The following is a 21,937-nucleotide window of genomic DNA, read 5'->3' as shown; positions in this document are numbered from 1 at the left end:
TAAGCCCCATGGTACCCAGGTGCCTAATCTAATAAACCAGCCAAATGCTGCAGAGCAAGATGAAAGCCAAGGCCAAACATCCTAGGGCTCAGGGTGTGGGGAGCTTCCATTCACCATCCCTCCATGATTCCCTATAGTCATTCTCCAAATAGTAGTCACTATACCCTTTATAAAATGTCAATGACTCCTGCTCAATTTCGACAGCGACTTCCCACTCCATGGAGACTGAAATCCAGATTTTTTACTCTGAACCAGGAGGTCCTGCCCACATACCTGTTCATCCTCATCTCTTTCTTCTATTCACTTACTTCACCCCAGCCTCCCTGACCCTCTTAGGACTGATTCATGGCTTATAAATTTGCCTAATTTCTCCTGATAGAATACACATCTTTGCATGGCTATTAACCTTCCTGTTAGGATACAGATCAGCAGTCCCCTCCTTGAAGAAGACTTTGCCTACCACAAAATATAAAGTAGCTCTCTGTCACCAATTCTGGTCATTGTTAACATAGTACCAAACTTTTCCCTCCTAGAACTTACCTCCACCTGCAGTGATTTGATTGATAATTTTGTTTACGTATTTAATGTTTGTGTCCTTTTTCTAGAGTATAAGCTCTAGGCTGTCCTGCTCATGGACAAGAACAAAATTTGGCACATGCACATGCTTAAAAATACTACATCTCATCACTTGCTTTTGGAAGGGCGATTGAAAGCTCTCCTCATTCTCTTGGTTAGTCTTGGCTTTATTATTATTGTTATTATTATTATTATTTTCCCATTGATGCTTCTCAGCCAAGTTTTTGTTTTGGTGAGGGGGGATGGATAGTAAGAGGCATATGAGACAGGGAACTAGAGCTCATGGTTGGGGTTGGAGAGTGGGAAAATGGAGAGGAGATATGTATGTTCTGGAGAGAATTTTTTTTCTTTTTTGGGGGGAAAGACAAAAACTTTATTGTTTAAAGTGGATTTTGGAAACTTCTGTTGTCTAAGGTGCCATCTAACCCTTTGTCCCTTCTCCTCAGAAAACCATGATTAAAGTTAACATGACTTATGAAGCATTGTCAGGTTTTTGGGGGAAGGGAAGATTGTTCCATCATGTGCTAAGATGGGGTTCATATACAAGGCAAGTGTAGGGAGCCTCAACAGCCTTCCCTCCCTCAGGTTATGCTTCTCCTTCAGCCAACATGCTAAGTTTGTTGACTGCTAAGTTTGGTTAAAAAATGCTTTCTTTGGCTATTCTGTTTGTAATATTGTTGCCAAACATCCTTTCCTAGGCAACCTACTGTGGAAAGGAATTTGTGGGTAAGAGCAAAGGTCCTGGAGCCTAACTTCTTTTAAAGCCCAGCTGTGTCCTCACTTCCTCTTGTTCTGTCTTGCCTGCATTCTAAAAATAGGATTTGACTCATGGCATGGAATACGGATACTGAAGACCTGGAAGATACACTGAAGACCCCAGATTCAGATCTTCTCATTTTAGAAATGTTACTTGATAGGGAACTTTTCTCCCCCAGTACCGGTGCAGCAAATCCAGTAAAGGGTTCTGCTTAGTTTCCCTTGAGTTATGTGCCTATCTTTGAGTTAATTAGTGTGTTGATGGAAATGGATCCTATATTTGATCAGAACTGGTTCATATCCTGAATCTAATGTCTATGACATGGAATCCATTAATAGAAGAAAGTGCTCACAAAAAAATGCTGGGCAGTGAAAACAATAGATTTCATAATTTTCCTGACTCATCTTTGCTGGGTCAGAAGATCTAGAAACCAGGGTACTAATAGCTCAGACAACCAAACAATTCATTATCAACAGTCTTCTAAAATTCTTAGAATTCCCAAAATCAACTTCAGGTTAAGGCATAATTTTGAGGGTGGATTTGCACATTATATAGCTGTAAAGGACCATGAGAAAGAAGATGCTAAGCAGCAAGAAAGGCCTGGGTTTAGGTCCTGGTTCTGATACATACTATGACTTTATATCTTGGGACCTGAGTTCTCTCATTTGTGAAGGATTTTTGCATGGACGAGGTACTGTAAATTAAAAATTCTGTGCATATATGATGTATTTAGTTTCTTACCCTTTGTCCCCAAATCACCAGGGCTTAACCTTTCTGAATCATAGCCTTTTGATGTCTCTTAGAATCATGGAACTACAACTCCCAAGGATAAGTTTAGAAGCTAAGTATAGATCTAGATAGAGAACCTTGTCCAGTTGGGACACTTGGGACCTAGAGTGTAAAATAAAAGTGAGTTCTCCGACTCTAGCCAAGAAGGAGAATTAGCAGAACATTGAGACTAGCAAAAGTCAAGGTGAGGGCAGCTTCTCTGAACCCCAAGTTGCTTGGGATCTTCTGTGAGCTGTCAGGTATTTCTTTGGCGCTAAGGAAACTCTGATAGTGCCTTTTACAACTCTCTGTCTCCATTTCTTGCTTGTAGGGTTCAGTAGCTACTGATTATATACTGTCATGTTTTATGGTTACAATGCTTCTGCCTATCACTCCCCTATTAGATTATCAAATCTTCAAGAATAAGAAATCATTCATTCAGTAAAACCAAATGAGAAATAGTATGTGGAGACTGGAACCACAATGTTGAGGTTTAAGTGGCAGTTTGCCACTAAGTGGCTGTATGACCCTAAGCAAGTTACTTATCCTTTCCATGCCTCAGTGTTTTCTTCTGTCAAATGGGGATAATCATAATATCTAGCTCATATGGTTATTTTGAGAGAAAAAGGTTTTTCAATGACATGTTGCAAGCCCTTAGTGCATGCGTGCCGGCTATTATTAAGGCAGCACTTACTATGTGGTAGGTGCTGTACTATATTTACATCATCTAAGTTATTCCTCACAACACCTCATGATATTGTTAGTACTCCCCTCATTTTACAGATGACAAATTTGAAAGGTGGAGCTCTTTGCCCAAGGTGATGCAGCTAGAAAACGACAATGGTGTGGCTTCAGAGCTTATATTTTCAAGAATATCTTACATTGCCTGCTTACCTGGGGAGTCCCTGACTTTGGTCCTGGGCACCCAGATGCTCCCTTAGAAGACTGTGTGTTTGGAGCAGATTGGTGCTCATGGAGCTTCCAGGTTTGATTGCCATCTCACCCGCAGCCCAGGGCTTTTTTCCTGGAGCTAATTCACATCATAGTTTCACAATACAGAGCTGAATGTGGAGGCTGTGTTGAACCATTTTTTTTCCCTCCTTGTCATTTAAGGTCAGGATTGGGTACAGCATGTTGAAATATATATTGTTCACAGCCTTTTTCTGTTCACTGAACTTTCCAATTAGTGTCCACTTAAATGGATGCCGGGGAGAATTTCTTACAAGTCATGGTGTCATGTTGAATTGTGGTGATTATGAAGGCTACAGTGACAGGAAAGACCAAAGATATTTTTTCTCTCCTCATGTTGCTTGGCAAAAACTGGCTGTGAAAAATAAGCCTTGAGTTAAGAATTCCCTGATATAAAAGGACATTAAGACTTTTTTTTCCCCCTTCTTGCCATTTTTTTTTGTTGTTGTTAAAAGTCCTTCTAATTTAAATGTTCCATTTCCTTGAATTTTGTTTTTAAGATTATAGTTGTATATGGTACCCTCGGGGTAATGTTATATTGATTATCAAATGTCTCCAGTGCATTCCTGCTCTTGGTCTATTTAAGTATAGAACAAAATATCTTTCATTCTAAATGTCATTTGCTGTGAGCTATTTTCTTGTACCCAGTTGCTTTCTTTCCCTTTTGTTTATCTTATTTTGCATACACTTTCACTTTTTATAAAATTGGTTATAATATGGGATGATTATGCTGTGTTCTGAGGGTGAATTTGAACATTAAGTCAGATATTTTATTTTGTGACAGAAAGATTAGGGTATTCTCCCCCCCCCCTTGTATTCTCCTTCAAAAAAAGAAATGCCCCAGTCAATGAATAATTTAAGTCCTTGAATTCTGAAGAACATTTTTGAGTATTTCATGGTACAGGCATCTTTATTTTATGTTTCCTTCCCTGAGGCAGGAGAGGTACCCGGTATTATAATATGAACTCAATCAGTCATGTCCTTTCCCCCAGCTGCATGGTGATGAGAGTCTCACCTCTAAGAGAATTTAATTCAGGGACAGGAAGAGAATTCAAGGAAGGCCGCTGTCACCCTTATTCAATCTCCATTGCATTTTATGTTAAGTCTAGGACCACAGGCTTCAGCTTTTCTCATGCTAAAACCAAGAGGGACTGGTTTTCCTGTGAAAATATGGTTGTCTCTGGAGTTTTTCTGGGGATCACCAGGTTGTGATCAGGGGTTTAGAACAGGCTGTCCGCCTAATTCCCTCCTGGTTCTCTTAACAGATCAGTGGAAGGAATTGGGTACAGGAGTGTTTCTAATTCTACTTTGGTTCTGGTCTCTAGATCAATTTTATCGAGATTTATTGCAACATACTGGCTATCTCAATAAAAAGAAGCATGTGCACATTAAAGAAATGTGATGAGTTGACTTATCAGCAATTCAGAATATAATGGTTGCAGAGGATTATTTATGCTGAACTGTGTTCCTTGCCAAGTTTCAAGGCTATTTCAAGGTGTGGCAAGTCACTGCTATAGCTAGTCTGCCTTTTATTTGTTTGCTTGTTTGTTTGTTTGTTTATTTATTTATTTATTTATTTATTTTCAATATATAATTTATTGTCAAATTGGTTTCCATACAACACTCAGTGCTCATCCCAACAGGTACCCTCCTTATGCCCATCACCCACTTTCCCCTCTCCCTCACCCACCATCAGCCCTCAGTTTGTTCTCAGTATTTAATAGTCTCTTATGGTTTGCCTCCTTCTCTCTCTGTAACTTTTTTTTTTCCTCTTCCCTTCCCCTCTGGTCTTCTGTTAAGTTTCTCAGGATCTACATATGAGTGAAAACACATGCTGTCTATCTTTCTCTGCCTGACTTATTTCACTTAGCATAATACTCTCCAGCTCCATCCACGTTGCTACAAATGGCCATATTTCATTCTTTCTCCTTGCCAAGTAGTATTCCATTGTATATATAAACCACATCTTCTTTATCCATTCATTAGTTGATGGACATTTAGGCTCTTTCCATAATTTGGCTATTGTTGAAAGTGCTGTTATAAACACTGGGGTACAAGTGCCCCTATGCATCAGTACTCCTGTATCCCTTGGGTAAATTCCTAGCAGTGCTATTGCTGAGTCATAGGATAGATCTATTTTTAATTTTTTGAGGAATCTCCACACTGTTTTCCAGAGCAGCTGCACCAGTTTGCATTCCCACCAACAGTGCAAGAGGTTTCCCATTTCTCCACATCCTCTCCACATCTATAGTCTCCTGATTTGTTCCTTTTAGCCACTCCGACTGGCATAAGGTGATATCTCAATGTGGTTTTGATTTGTATTTCCCTGATGAGGAGTGTCTAGTCTGCCTTTTAGAAATGTATTGGACCTCCTTGTAAATTGGCTGTTTGGAATTTAGGAGTGTAACAGTCCATAGAAACGTTTTTTTTTTCAAGTTTTTATTTAAATTCCAGTCCGTTAACATACAGTGTAACATTAGGTTCAGGTGTAGAGTCCAGTTATTCATAACTTACATAAAACACTCAGTGCTCATCACAAGTGCCCTCCTTAATCCCAGTCCATAGGAACATTATTAAAAATAGTGACATAATTCCTAGGGTAGCCTACTAAAATCTATTCAACTCCCAATGCAATTGTAGTGTGGTATAACAGTACAGCAAAACCAACAACCACTTATGCTTGGAAATGTTTTTGGATTTCCAGTTACCTCCATTGTGGTCCTGGTTTTATGATCTGATGTTTTCCTTCCACTCCCACCAACTCCACCACTTCCCTGGCTTGCTACAAAGAGACATTTACTTCTCCATCTCATGCCTTCAAATTCTACATTTAGTCTTTGTCAATTCTTTTCAGATGTTCAATGTGCCATCCTTCTATCAATTCAAGGCCCTCATTGTGTGTTGGGGGGGGTGGGGGGGTATTAAACTGAAATCAGTTAATCTGAATTAAGGTTTCTAAATCTTTATTCATAATTAATATCAGCCTATAGAATAAACCTATACATATAAATACAAACTTATTAAACCAAAATTGTAAAATTACCACCAACCTAACACCAAGTGACCAAAAAAAAAAAAAAAAAAACCACCACCAACAACAAAACAAGGCTCTCAATTTTGCTGGCCACTCTACCTGAAACTCTCCGTCATTCATGCTTCTATTGGCTAACTCCTATTTGTCCTTCAGTAGGGGTGTCACCTTTCTGTGTAAGTTCCATGGTTCCTCCTTCTCATGTTTCAAGTTTATGTTAGGTCTCCCCACCTTGAAACTGTCCAGAACCTCTGAGAGTGTAGTTAGTGCAAGGAAGAGAGGATGGCCAGTCCAGCAGCTCTACTCACACGGAGAAACAGCTGCTGTTTCTATTGGCTGTTGGTGGTACTTATTGTTCCTCATGAGCACTGGTCCTACAGAGATGTCAGAACCTGCTCTTCCACTCCCCTGACAATGACAATGAGACCCCTCCAGGGACTTCCATGTGTTTTTGAAGAAGGGTGACACACCAGCGCCAGTGCTAAGCTCAGTCACAGCTGCCCCACTCTTGGCTCCCAGGGTTGGATCCTACTGCTCAGTTTTTCCATTCACATGGATAGCTCCCTCCTTGAGGAATGAGTTTCCACTGACACTGGGTCAGGACTGATCTGTCCTATACCTCACAGATTCAGACTACTCTCTTCCTTCTCTCCCCAGGGATTTACATCTAGTGAATGAGCAGTGTATTAGTTTCCCAGAGCCATTGTAACAAATGAGCATGCACTGGATGGCTTAAAATAAGAGAAATTTATCCTTTCACCATTGTGGAGGCTAGAAGTCTGAATTCAATGTGGCAGCAGGGCCACTCTCCCTTCTAAGACTCTAGGGAAGAATCCTTTCTTGCTTCCAGTAGTTTTCTGAAAGTTGACAGCAATCCTTGGCATTCCTTGGCTTCTAGATATACCACTCTAATCTCTGCTTCTATCTTTAAATATCTTTCTCCCCTCTGTTTCTGTGTCTTTGTGTCCTAATTTCCTAAATCCCATCATATTGGGTTTAGGGCCTGTCTTAATTCATTGTGGCCTCATCTTAACTTGATTACATCTACAAAGATCTTGTTTCCAAATAAGGCCACATTCAGAGGTTCCTGGATGAACATGAATGTTGGGGAAAAACTTTTCAACCCAGTATAAGCAGTTTCACCCTAAATGTTCACAATCCAAATGGTCTCGTTATACCTGTTTTCTCCACAAAATGGCAATAACTTCCCACACTCCCTTAGAGGGTTACCTCTAGCAGTTATAAGATGATTCATCCTCATAAAGGAGATTCCCCAAAAAGGCTGAGAGGTAAGGAGGCAACTAGAGTACAAAATTTAAGGAGGTACTCATTGTCTGTGTCATGTAGATTATAGGGTTGTGCTTACATGAGCCTTAAATTTTGGGTATAGATCTCTTCTTGCCTCACCCAAGTCCCAACACTATTCCCCAAGGCAACACAAAGAATATACCCATGAAAATGGCAGGTGGGGTGAGCAACTTTCGTGGTATCTTTGTCAACAAAAAGAGAAAAAAGTCTATAGTTTTCATTTGTGGCATGTCACCCTGATATGCCTGTCACATAATGTCATATGCATGTCACATAATGATAACAAATGATGGGGTGATTCCTCTGTGTAAGCACTGAGCTAAGGTCTTTTTATATAATTTATTCCTCAGAACCCTAAGAATGTAATAATATTTTCCCCATTTTATAGATGTAGAAGCATAACTTCAATTCTCTTTCATTTCATAACACTTTGACTGCCATAGTACCTGACACAGCAGGTGTTCAAAAAATGTTTGAAAAAGAAATCCTGGAATATTTTGAAGAGATTTGTTTATTTGACAACTAATCATAGTGGTTCTTTTTGTATTCATCTGCTTAGGCTGCCATAACAAAATACCTTAGACTAAGTGGCTTAAAGAAACTTATCTTGTCATAGTTGTGGAGGCTGGGAATTCCAAGATTAAGGTGTTAGCTGATTCAGTTTCTGGTGAGAGCTCTCTTCTTGGTTTGCAAATGGTCACCTTCTTACTATGTACTCGTATGGTCTTTCTTTGGTAAGTGGAGAGAGAGAGAGAGCACATGCGAGGTCTCTGGTGTTTCTTCTTATAAAGGCACTAATCCTATTGGGTCAAGGCCCTACCTTTGTGATTTCATCTAACTTTAATTATTTCCTTTCTCCGAATACAGCTGTACTGGGGTTAGGGCTTCAACATATGAATTTTGTGGGAACACAAACACTGAGTCTGTAATACTTTATGTCAGATATTGTTATGGACACTAGCATGTAGAGATGAGTGAGGCATCATCCTATTCTTAAGGAACTTAGAGTCTATTGGAGCAGTTCCCAACTTGAGGATGTGGAACAGGGAAGGAACATTGGAATTACCTATGAAGCTTCTCCCAAACTAACTGGAGGTCATTCTAGGAATCACAAGATTTCCGATCTTAAAGCTTGCTTACCCTGAGAAGTACATCACTTCCTAATCCCCAAGTGACCTGCCTAAGCCATGAAAATGCTATTATGCAAATCTCCCTCCTTGTCCAATAATTGAGTTGTGCTTAAGTGCTGTGTAACAACCTCGAATTGTGCTATTTCCTTAATAAAAAAAAGGAGATGTATTTTGGAACGTTTTTCCTCTGAAATCCCTCTGCATTAATTAGGCTTAATTGTGTAAAGTGATTTTATGATTAATTAAAAATCTAATAAATTATTAATATTCTAATAATGAGGACTCACTAACATAAAATATTTAGGATTCCATTTTTTTCCATAATTTATTTGATATAATTTGATTATATTTGATATATTTTATTTTATATAATTTATTGTCAAGTTGGTTTCCATGCAACACCCAGTGCTCATCCCAACAGGTGCCCTCCTCATGCCCATCACCCACTCTCCCCTCTCCCTCATCCCCATCAACCCTCAGTTTGTTCTCGGTATTTAAGAGTCTCTTTGGTTTGCCTCCTTCTCTCTCTGTAACTTTTTTTCCCCTTCCCCTCCACCCTGGTCTTCTGTTAAGTTTCTCAGGATCTACATATAAGTGAAAACACATGCTATCTGTCTTTCTCTGCCTGACTTATTTCACTTAGCATAATACTCTCCAGCTCCATCCACGTTGCTACAAATGGCCATATTTCATTCTTTCTCCTTGCCAAGTAGTATTCCATTGTATATATAAACCACATCTTCTTTATCCATTCATTAGTTGATGGACATTTAGGCTCTTTCCATAATTTGGCTATTGTTGAAAGTGCTGTTATAAACATTGGGGTACAAGTGCCCCTATGCATCAGCACTCCTGTATCCCTTGGGTAAATTCCTAGCAGTGCTATTTCTGGGTCATAGGATAGACCTATTTTTAACTTTCTGAGGAACCTCCACACTGTTTTCCAGAACGGCTGCACCAGTTTGCATTCCCACCAACAGTGCAAGAGGTTTCCCGTTTTTCCACATCCTCTCCACATCTATAGTCTCCTGATTTGTTCCTTTTAGGCACTCTGACTGGCATGAGGTGATAGCTCAATGTGGTTTTGATTTGTATTTCCCTGATGAGGAGTGATGTTGAGCATCTTTTCATGTGCCTGTTGGCCATCTGGATGTCTTCTTTAGAGAAGTGTCTATTCATGTTTTCTGCCCATTTCTTCACTGGGTTATTTGTTTTTCGGGTGTGGAGTTTGGTGAGCTCTTTATAGATTTTGGATACTAACCCTTTGTCCTATATGTCATTTACAAATATCTTTTCCCATTCTGTCGGTTGCCTTTTAGTTTTGTTGATTGTTTCCTTCGCAGTGCAGAAGCTTTTTATCTTCATGAGGTCCCAATAGTTCATTTTTGCTTTTAATTCCCTTGCCTTTGGAGATGTGTCAAGTAAGAAATTGCTACGGCTGAGGTCAGAGAGGTTTTTTTCCTGCTTTCTCTTGTAGGGTTTTGATGGTTTCCTGTCTCACATTCAGGTCCTTCATCCATTTTGAGTTTATTTTTGTGAATGGTGTAAGAAAGTGGTCTAGTTTCATTCTTCTGCATGTTGCTGTCCAGTTCTCCCAGAACCATTTGTTAAAGAGACTGTCTTGTTTCCATTGGATATTCTTTCCTGCTTTGTCAAAGATTAGTTGGCCATACATATGTGGGTCCAATTCTGGAGTCTCTATTCTATTCCATTGGTCTATGTGTCTGCTTTTGTGCCAATAGCATGCTGTCTTGATGATTACAGGTTTGCAGTAGAGGCCAAAGTCTGGGATTGTGATGCCTCCCACTGGTTTTCTTCCTCAATATTACTTTGGCTATGCCAGGTTTTTTGTGGTTCCATACAAACACCACTTCTATTATTTATTACAAAATCTGATGAAAATATACCTGCAAGGAACTCCACACTTAAAAAAAATTTTTTTTAACGTTTATTTATTTTTGAGAGAGAGACAGAGACAAAGTGCAAGTGGGGGAGGGGCAGAGAGAGAGGGGCACACAGAATCCAAAGCAGGCTCCAGGCTCTGAGCTGTCAGCACAGAGCCCTATGTGGGGCTCGAACTCATGAACTGTGAGATCATGACCTGAGGTGAAGTCGGACGCTAACTGACTGAATCACTCAGGCACCTCCAATGAACTCCACACTTTGATCATGGTTTCATTTTATTCTATATCCCTGGCTCACTATTTTGGAAAGGAACTAGTAAGTTTGTTATATTGAATACGTCACAGAGAGAGAGGAAGTGGGACTTATTTCACGTGTTTAAGAATCTTTCTCTTCATATCTAGCAGGAATTGGAGCGAATGAATGACCTTCCTGTGTTCTCATTTAGCTTCCTAGAATATCAAATGATTCCTTAGATTATAAGTTTCATACACTACAATATGTCAGCATCTAACACAATGCCTTAACACAGAGAAGATGCTAAAAAATATTTGTTGAATGAGTGAATAAATAGCAAATCTGCTATTTAGCCCTCTTCTTTCTCTATGAAATTGGCTGTTCTATCAGTAAGAGAAATAGAAATTGTTCAATGACTTCAGAAAAGGGCCTAAAAATATGATTCCTTTCATTATATGGGGAGATTTGAAATGTGTGTTAATAAACATGTATACACATATTATAAATATATGTATATGTTGATGCATATAAAATATATACAAAATGTATTATATTGAAACTTAAATTTCTTCATTTAGAATTAATCTTTTATGATGCTACAGATACGTATCTGTTAACAACAAAGTTCTAGAATGCTGTCCCAGAATGTTTTCCCACAAAAATAGCTCCCTAGCTACTGGACAGAACTGAAATGTTTTAGTAGAAAATAGTATGCAAATACAGAAGAACACTGACTTTTCTTTTTTTGGGGGGGTTGGGAGGGTAGAGAATATAATTAGTTTGTATGTTAATACACTGCCAACTTGCAAGGAATAAACAACTTTGTTTGCTTCCAAAATGTGCTTTTATTACTTAGCAGATTCAACCTGTATTTAATCAGACTGCTAAATATTTCTTCTTGTAATGGTGTTAGAAAGATAATAATGTCCTTAAGGAGTTTTCCTCAGGCAGTAAGTATTTGCAAGAAAACATATATACTTAGAACATGCTTTTTAATAATTGGACAGGATTTTCCCAGCATTCACCCCCTAGGTCCTAGAAATATTTTAAGTAGAACCACAAGATTGACTTTACCTTAGACTTAACATCTATTGATAAGAAGTCATGCTAGAAACTAGAAAGGCAAAAATTGTTTTGTTGCCAATCAGTGATGTTTTAATTTAAACTTAAGTTGTTTGGTACATAAAGTGCCTCAGTTACTACTAGTGATTGATGGGGGTTGTTCTTCAAGTGCTAAACTGTAAAACTATTTTATATAGCTGAAAGATATGGTAATTTTTTTCTCACTGATTCAGGAAAAAAAAAGTAGTTTAAAAAATAAACTCTGAACTTGAAGAGTTATTTCTGTGGAAATGAAGAAAACAACTTAGGATATTAAGTATTAAAAAATTCACACTCTGAATCTCGAAGCAATTGTAAAAATGTATTCATATTCCTAGGTGGTACATTTTCTTTCTTTCTCTCTCTCCCTTTTATTTATTTATATTTTATAATGAGATGCACCAAGTTTATTTGGGTTAAGTAAAATTCCCCACTTTCAAATGTATGCTGGAAGGGAGCTTGTCTTCTATGTTAATGTTAAAAAGGCTAGCAAAGCAATTTTGTGTTTTGAGAGACTTTTCAGCTTCACTGTGACTGTATAAAGAATGAGAGGAAGATGATGTGTGATTTGACTAGGATTGCCATTGCTTGCTGGGAGAGCAGTAGCGATCATTCTTCTTGATAAAACTGGACAGAATTAAATCCTGCTTCCTGTCCTCCCACCCCCTGTTCTGGTATTCCTAAGGTCCAATGCAGAACTCAGGGAAAGCACTGGAACTACTTCAGTCTCCAGTATTGTGTGCCTTAGAAGAGCTGTGTCCTTAACGACTTGTTTTGGAGGAAGCATTGAGGGGTTTCCAGTGCTGAAATCTCTTGTGAAAATGCGAACACTTTAGATAGTTTAGATAGTTAGATAGTATCTAACTATCTAACTCTTTTGAGCACAGGCCCTAGTTAGAGCCAAAATAGCAAGGAAGTGTTGCTTTCCTTTCCCATTAACACTTATTGAGTGCCCATCATGCATCAGTTGTGGTGGGATGTGATGGGAAGTGCAATTGCTAAGGCTTAGTCTCTTCTTCCAAGGAAGGGTGGGGCAGGAATTTACCTGTGAATATGTGAAAAGCAGGAATAAGACAAAAGGGAGAGTTGGGGCTTGAGGCAGTTGAGGATACCTACCAAATCCTTCAAATTCAGTTGTTTACCAGTATTGTGCTTTGTGGTAGCCAAACAGATTAATCCGTGGCATGATTTTTGACCCCTGGGCTGGCTATTTGGTTGTCTATCTACTTTACTATAAAACTTAATAGTATCTCCAGGTGTTTCTCTCCTTAAATATCTCTGAAGCTCTCCAGGAGAGTATATAGTGTTCATGAACCATTTCCTACCATTCTCCCATGCTGCTTCCTGCTGGGGGAGCAGAAACTGATGCCCTCCTTGAGGACAGCCACCATATTGACCACTCTTTCTGAGACCTCCATGCCACCATTAGTGGATCTAGAAATCTACCACCGATGGCTCTGCATTCCTTCCTGCCATGAACATTATTAGCTGATTTGTCCCGGCAACAGTAGCTTCATGAGTGGTAAAATCTCTTTCAATTCAGAGCCACTCACCCTGTGGCCCATAAAGTACACTCGTATTACCAAAATTAATTGTGCTAATAGTAATTGAATTTTCAATGTTATTTGTGGGGAGAACCAGAAGTCTCAACTCACCCATAGCTTTGATAAAGAGACGTACTCATGCTTCCAAACTACTTCTATCTTGTATGCTGTGTTCCCTCTCAGAGGTCTTATTGCTCTTCGTTAGAATCTGCCTTGGGCCAGACCCTTGCCAGTTCATTGACTTATTTTAATACCTTTGCATGTCAGTAGAGAAAGGTCTTGGACTCAGATTCATTACCCTTTTTTCTAATAAGTCTTATTTGTTATGTTTTCATTTGTTTTCACAAATAATTACAAAGAAGGCAGGCTGCTAATCTGGCAGCATCGAAAGATGAAATGAATGCACCTGGGTTTATTGGGAAAGGTATGCTAGAATTCAATGGGTAAGTAGAGTTTAAGCCCTGGCCCCGTTTGTAATGCCATGTGACACTAGTCACTGAAAAAAGATTTAACAGAAGTTAGCAAGAGGCTAGGAAAAAGCAGTCAGCAAGAAGTGGTGTGGCCAGGGAAGGAAAGATCTGTGACAGAGGTAATGAATTGTGATGGATACAGACAATGGACTGGAGAAACATCTCTTTTGCATGGTGATTATGTGTCATGAGGAAAGTGATGGCATTTGGGAATGGGAGCAGTGTCATCAGAAATTAGAGATAAAAAAAGATGAAAAAAATAAAAAGAAATTAAAAAAAAAGAGAAAAATTAGAGAATATCACTGACAGAAAAATTAGGAGGACTCCTGAATTTGATTCCCTTCCTTGTTTTTACCCAAAGCCAGTAATATATATGAGCATTTTGAAACTATTCCCCAAAGTATTTTTAATGATTATAATTCATAATTAGTTCAACTTTAATATCAGTTCTAAAGAAATGACAGTTTTCTTGTGCTTTACAAAAACTATGTTATTATTAACTACTTTTGAATATATTAGGTTTATTCTGGAGTGATGTTAGAAATTCTCCCACCCCCCAGCATTTTCTTCTATAAGTATCCAATGTGTGCGTCTTGGGTCTTTAGAATTTTAACCTTTTAATAGGGGTTAATAGCAGAGACGTTAATTACATTACTTTATGGAACAAAGGGATTGAACATGATTCCATTACTACTTCCACACATAGTAGAATGGTGAACAACAGAACTTACCCTTATTTTGCAGATAGAGAAGGAGGAGGCATAGAGTATTAGCAGAACAAGGTATCCAAAAACATGATTGTGGACAACTGGTGGCTGCTAGCATGATCACTACTACCAGGGGAGGGACCACAGGACCACGGACTATAACAATAGGAAATTCAGTATTCCCTGAGATGATTTATCTCAGTCCAGGCTGGCGGCCCTGGGAGAACAAGCCCCAAGAAGGGGAACTAGGGATGTGGGGATCAGAACTACAGTCCTGAGGCACTAGGGAATCCTTGAAGGATACTAAAAGAGATTTAAGTATACAGAATAAAGTAGGAAGGATAGGGTCAGGGCTTGAAAGAACCGTGAACTGAATTCATCTGTAACATTCTCCATACGTTCTAGATGGCATCATCATCAAGTACAGAGATTTGGAGCTCGTTCCAATTCGTGAACCTTGGGGGATTCCATTTTGCTTGACTGGAATTACTCCATATTCACTGGTACATGACAATGAGCACCCTCAGACTTAAAACTGACAGCACATTCTCCAGTGTCTCTTCTCTTCTCTCACCATGTGATTGTGTAGCTGTGCTAAAAAAGAGACTGATTAATATACTAGTAAGTATTATTTGAATATAAGACTATGCTAAATACATCATACCTATTGCCTCATTTAATTCTTAAATCTTAAAACTACATATTAGGAAATTGAAATAGAGGAATTGGGATTTGGGTCATCTTTCTTGAAAGCTCTTAACCGGGGTGCCTGGGTGGCTCATTCGGTTGAGCGTCCGACTTCAGCTCAGGTCATGATCTCGCGGTCCATGAGTTTGAGCCCTGCGTTGGGCTCTGTGCTGACAGCTTAGAGCCTGGAGCCTGTTTCGGATTCTGTGTCTCCCTCTCTCTCTGACCCTCCCCCGTTCATGTTCTGTCTCTCTCTGTCTCAAAAATAAATAAATGTTAAAAAAAAAAGAAAGCTCTTAACACTTGATGTTTTTATATATAAAAATGCTGTGTGCACCACACTCCCCCCACCCCACAAAGTGGAGCAAACAGTTTCTTACCCTACCTCCTTTCCAATTATTCAGTTAACAAAGTGTTTGACATTGACATTTTTGAGACTTCCTTTCATGTTGATTATAACGTATTAGTAATTTACAAGAGGAAGTTCCCTAGTATAGCTGTGCTTTTGGACATCTCCTGTGGGAGATGATACAACATCATATATAATTATATAGCCCTCAGCTTCCCATAGATCTTGGTTTAAATCAAGTTTTTCATTATATCAGATGTGTATCCTCAGGAAAGCCGCTCATCTTCTCTGAGCCATTTTCCTCATCTGTAAAATAGGGATAATAAATAAAATAGAGTTATTTTGAAGATTAAATGAGATCATGTGTATAAGGAGGCATGGTTTCTGCTTCATGCAGTCTTGAGCCTGGTAGGGGTGGGTAAACAGGCAAACTGATAAAACCAAAACAAAAATGAAAACTACCCATAATAAATGTATTAACAAATTATAATGTATTGTGAAAAAAATAATTTTATTTGAGACATAAAGGGTGCAAGGTATATGATTTAAATTGTGCTTATACTTTATCTTAAATACAATGGGAAGTTCTTGAAGGCTTTTAAGAAAAAGTGACATAATGGGATTTTCACTTTAAATCAAAAAAATTTTTAATGTTTATTTATTTTTCAGAGACACAGAGAGACAGAGCATGAGCAGGGGAAGGGTAGAGAGAGAGGGAGACACAGAATCCGAAGCAGGCTCCAGGCTTTGAGCTGTCAGCACAGAGCCCGCTATGGGGCTTGAACTCATGGACTGCAAGATTATGACCTGAGCCAAAGTCAGAGCTCAACCAACCAATCTAGCCAGGTGCCCTGCAATTTTCACTTTCAATTGGTCATTTGGGCTGCCATGTGGAGAATGAATGGAGGAGGGAGGAGGGCAAAAAAGGGCAAATGCTGGGAGGCCAGGTAAGCAATCAGAATGAAAAGAGAAATGTAAGTAATTTAAGTAATATTTTGAAAGTCAAGTTAACCAGATTTTATAGTGGACTAAATATAGGAGTCAAGGAAAAGTGGTAAGGTATCAAGGACAATTCTCAGATTTTTCTGGCTTTAGCAGTATAGAGATTGAGAAATCGAGAGAGGAAGCAGATTTGGTGTTAAAGAAGGATGATCAAGAGATCAATTTTGGAAAGGCTAAATTTTAGAAACATCTGAGATATTTGAGCAGATGTATAAGCTAGGGAAGAGGCTATCACGTTTAAGGTCTGTACTGGGCATTACATTCAGGAAGCACCAAAATTTGTATGGTTTCATAGCCATAGGAAAGGGTGAGATCACTGAAGGAGTGTGTAGAGAAGGGGGTAGAAAAATTAGCCCTAAAGATACCCAATATTGAAAGGTAGAGGGGCTACTAAAAGAATAGAAAGATCTTAGGAGTGACAAAAATAGAAAGAAAATGAAGATTTACTGTCTGTATGGCACAATTTTATACTGCAATAGAATATTTAATTTTCTACTTCTTCTTACCTAGTTGTATTATTTTTCTAATGAGATGAACATTTTTAGGTAAAGATTATGATTCTTCCTCCTCTGAGTGCTTTATATTGCAAGGGCCCAAGAAATATTTTTGATTGATTTGAGAAGAGATGATAAAATAAAGATTCTAACTTACATCAGAACACTGAAAGTGATCTTACCTTACATATCAAATACTTATAGTCTTTAATGGACCATTAGGAAGACTTTAACTCATCTCTTTGCATAAGCGAGAAGGAAACTTTTCATAGCAAAACCATTTTATTACTTGTCTACTTAAATCAGATATCTTATTTGTTAGTCGATTAGGGCCATTCAATTGCAATAAAGACTCTAAATCAGAGGTTGACAAAATAGGCAAGTATCTGATTATGTTTCTGGACTTATTCAATGGCTAATCAAAACTATAATCTTTACTTGATTACATGTAAGAGGGGGTAACACTTCAGTTTTCTATCAGTTAATCATGAAACCAAAAAAATCTGTTAAAATACTTCATAGCCTTTATACCACCTGCCCACAGGTACACTAATTACTGGAAGGCAAAAAAGAAGAGTAGGAAGAAAGATTATTTCTAAGAGGATTTTAGCTTTGACACTTATTTAAATTATGGCTGCATGATTGTCAAGACAGATCCACAGAATAAATGAAAGCATTTTAGTGGAAGATGACACTTAAGTTTAAAAGTAAGAAGTATAGGTCGTTGTGTTTATCATCTGACTATGGTGACACTCTCACCTCTGATTTTCCATCTATTTAATCTGGGGAACTGGACATTTATGGGATGAGCCTTCTAATCAAACAAAACCAATACCAAAATCACAGCCCCCCAAAACAAAAACACAAAAATCTTATTCTTTGGGTAACATCTATTGTATTGCTCTGCGTTGATTCATATAAATTTTAAGGTGTGTGTGGTCTCCCTTAGATTCCTAACATTAATGAAAAAGAAGTCAACATGGGCACCTGGGTGGCTCAGTTGGTTGAGCATCTGACTTTGGCTAAGGTCATGATCTCACGGTTTGTGAGTTCGAGCCCTGCGGTGGGCTCTGTGCTGGCAGCTCGGAGCCTGGAGCCTGCTTTGGATTCTGGGTCACCTTCTGTCTCTGCCCCAACCCAGCTTGTGCTCTCTCTATATCAAAAATAAATAAATGTGAAAAAAACTAAAAAAAAGTAGTCAACAAATAATATTGTTTCTTAATATTTATTAGTATTTTAATAGAAAGCAAAAAATGTCCTATAATCCCATTTTCTAAGTAATTATAGTAGACATGGAAAAATAAGGAGGAATATATGAATACTAGCAGAAAATGGAAACAATATGAAGAAGTATAAAGTGAAATTAAGAGCCCAAATCCACCCTTCCTTATTGAAGGTTTTTGAATAGTGCATGCATAGCTTCCAAAAAGCATATATGTGTATATTGATTCTTTCATTCATTCAACAGATAATTATTGAAGATTTATTATATAAGTGTTAATATATGGTTAATATATACATAAGTATAATGTATATACACATGTCATTCAATGTGTTATATATGACACACATATATGTGTATATATAATGTATTAATATACAGTATATACATATATGTACACATAATACATTACATCTATAAGATAGATATATGTGCCTTCATACACATATATGTACCCTAGTATAACCAGAAGTGACTAAAAATGATTTTCAGTTATTTAGATTATCTGCATACCGGAGATTTTTCTAGGGAGACAGCTTGCATAATTTTTTCTCTATTTTATTTGTATTCAGTCTTATCATTTTACTTTTTTATTATTTTTCTTTCTCCAAATTTTTTTTTAATTTTTTTTAACGTTTATTTATTTTTGAGACAGAGAGAGACAGAGCATGAACAGGGGAGGGGCAGAGAGAGAGGGAGACACAGAATCGGAATCAGGCTCCAGGCTCTGAGCCGTCAGCCCAGAGCCCGACGCGGGGCTCGAACTCACAGACCGCGAGATCTTGACCTGAGCCGAAGTCAGATGCTTAACCGACTGAGCCACCCAGGCGCCCCATCTTTCTCCAAATTTTTATTTAAGTTCCAGTTAGTTAACATACAGTGTAATGTTAGCTTCAGGTGTAGAATTTAGTGATTCATCACTTACATACATATATTTTTCTTACCTTTCTTCCTTTTTTTCCCATCTTTCCTTCTTTCATTTCTACATTTCCAAATGATACATGATATAGTAGACATTATTGTCTTCTAATTAATTTACAGAATATGCCTCTACTTTCTCATTTTAAATATAATTTTTAAAGATATTTGTTATAATATTAAGGATATCATAGGGTCCTGGAGCCAGAATACTTGAGCATAACTTCCTAGATGATGACCTTGAGCAAGTTTTTCTGAGTCTTTGTGGCTCAGTTTCCTTGTCTGCAAAATAGAGGTAACAATAGTGCTGATTCGAAGGGTTGTTGTGAAGATTAAGTGAGCATTTTCCCCCAAACTCCTCAGGGAGGGGTCCATATGGCATCGTTTTGCATTCCTGTCAACTTAAAGGGAAACTTTCACAGTGTCCAGAGTCCTTGATGTCCTGCAAATGAAGGAGGAGTATGTCCTCAAATTCCTTGCAGCAGGAACCCACTTAGGTGGCACAGTACATCTACAAAGTGATGTAGATACAAAGTGATGGTATCTACATCATAAACCTGGGAGAAGCTTCTGCTGGCAGCTCGTACTATTGTTGCCACTGAAAACCCAGCTGTTGTCAGTGTCATAACATCCAGGAATACTGGCCAGTGAGCTGTGCTGAAATTTGCTGCTGCTACTGCAGTCATTGCTGTTTCTGGGGGCTTCACTCCTGAAAGCTTCACTAACCAAATCTAGGCAACCTTCTGAAAACCAAGACTTCTGGTGGTTACCGATCCCAGGGCTGACCACCAGGCATTCACAGAGGCATCTTGTGTTAACCTACTTGCCATTATTCTGTGTAACACATTCTTTCCTCTGCACTATATGGACATTGCCATCCCTTTCAACAATAAGGGACTTCACTCTGTGGGCCTGATGAGGTGGATGCTGGCCCAGGAAGTTCTGTGCATGTGTGGCACCATTTCTCGTCATGTGTGATCTCTATTTCTACAGAGATGCTGAAGAGATTGAAAAGGAAGAACAGGCCACTGCTGAAAAGGCTGTGACCAACGAAGAATTTCAGTGTGAAAGGACTGCTCCAGCTCCTAAATTTACTGCTACTCAACCCATAAGTTGCAGAGTGGTCTCCGACTAAAGGTGCGGTTCCCGACTAAAGACTGCTCTTCAGCTCCCACTACTTAGGCCACATGGATAGGACCAGTGAGTGGTCTTAAGCTGCTTTTTCACAAAAGCAAACAAGATGGAAATAAAGTTTACAAAAAATAACCAGTTAAAAAAAAACAACGAAATGAGTACGTGTAAAGTGACTAGAACAGAGACTAAGGGCTCAATACACCAATACATGTTAGCTATTGCTATTTTCCTTCTAATCTTCACTTGCTAAAGATCTTTTTTGTTGCTGTTTTAAAATATGTAATATGGGTTCAAATTTGTTAATTGCTCTTGAGTCTTTGCTTCCTTTTTGCCTGCTCTGCGTTTTTGCCTTTGGAAAAAAATCTGCCTTAAAAGAGTCAGTTTTCCTACTTATAAAATCATCTAATTACCACTTTGCCTAAAATAAAACCCTCTTGAAAGTTTTTACATTCATTTGGTAGCTCCTAATTTCTGCCATATTTTAAACCATATCCAGTCTTTGAAATTAATGTACCTAAATATTTACTATGACAAATAGCTGTAAGAAATAAAAAATAATCAAATTTACAGCATTTTGTGCTGAGATTGTTTTGTATTTCTTCGGTAAGCCTTCTTATTTTTGTCCATTTTCATGACTTAAAAACTCTTTTTCCTGTACAATATTTCATTAATGCAGCATATTTCTAATATTAACTCCTTATTAGGTGAAATATTTCATATAAAATATATAATTTCCAAGGTGGTTGTTATATAATTTATTATGATATAGCTCTGACAAAATAATAGACAAAATGGAGCATTATAACTCTCTTTGAAGCACTAGTGCAATTTAGTGTAAAAGTCTGGGCATATATACTCTCTGTAAATTACTGCATATTATAATCCAGTATTATTTTATGAATTAGAGATTTTTTCCAAAATCTGAGTTTAATGAAACTATAATTCATTTCTCACGTCTTTGGTAATATCTTTGATTAATGTCAATTCCTCACTAAACAGAAGCTAGTATTTGGTTGATTTATAAGCATTTAATAAATACACCAGACATACAAAACATAGAAAGTTAGCATTAATTTATAAAGACTAATCACGAAGATAGAATATGAAATAGCTTTTACAAAACTGTCAGATTTGATAAGTACTTGTTACTAGAAACCAATCTTTGGGGTGGGATTTCTTGAATAGCTGATAAAAATTGTTTTCAATATTCAATAAAATATTAGAATGTGCCTCCCAAGAATATACACAATGCCACCATTCATGTAATGCTGCAAAAGTAATGATTTTATGTATTTGCAATAAGGACTCATATTGGAAATTCCTTAATAAAAATAAACTATAAGATTTTCTCAGAGGGGTGCCTGTGTGGCTCAATCAGTTAAGCATCTGGCTCTTGATCTCAGCTCAGGTCTTGATCTCAGGGTCATGTGTTCAAGCCCTGCATTGGGCTCTACAATGAGCGTGAAGCTTACCTTAAAAAAAAAATTCTTTAGATAACAAAAAGATGGCGAGAAAAACATTGGTCTCCAAAATGATTGCAAAAAAGACATTGTATTTAAGAAGATTTGTGTGTTAGACAATGAGATGGAGTTTAGCTTTTAAAACAGCTTATTTTGGAGACAATGCTTAGA

At 38.0% G+C, this 21,937-nt stretch overlaps 1 pseudogene; it reads left to right on the top strand.

Annotated features, from left to right (window-relative positions):
• Window positions 1–1,404: 1,404 nt before the first annotated feature.
• On the top strand, window positions 1,405–20,878 carry LOC122479474 (annotated as a pseudogene).
• The last annotated feature ends 1,059 nt before the right edge of the window (window positions 20,879–21,937 follow it).

Source organism: Prionailurus bengalensis, chromosome C1 (genome assembly GCF_016509475.1).
Source record: "Prionailurus bengalensis isolate Pbe53 chromosome C1, Fcat_Pben_1.1_paternal_pri, whole genome shotgun sequence".
In the NCBI taxonomy this organism is placed as follows: domain Eukaryota; kingdom Metazoa; phylum Chordata; class Mammalia; order Carnivora; family Felidae; genus Prionailurus; species Prionailurus bengalensis.
Note: the sequence above shows the minus strand (reverse complement) of the source record. Positions and strands in the feature narration are given on the sequence as shown.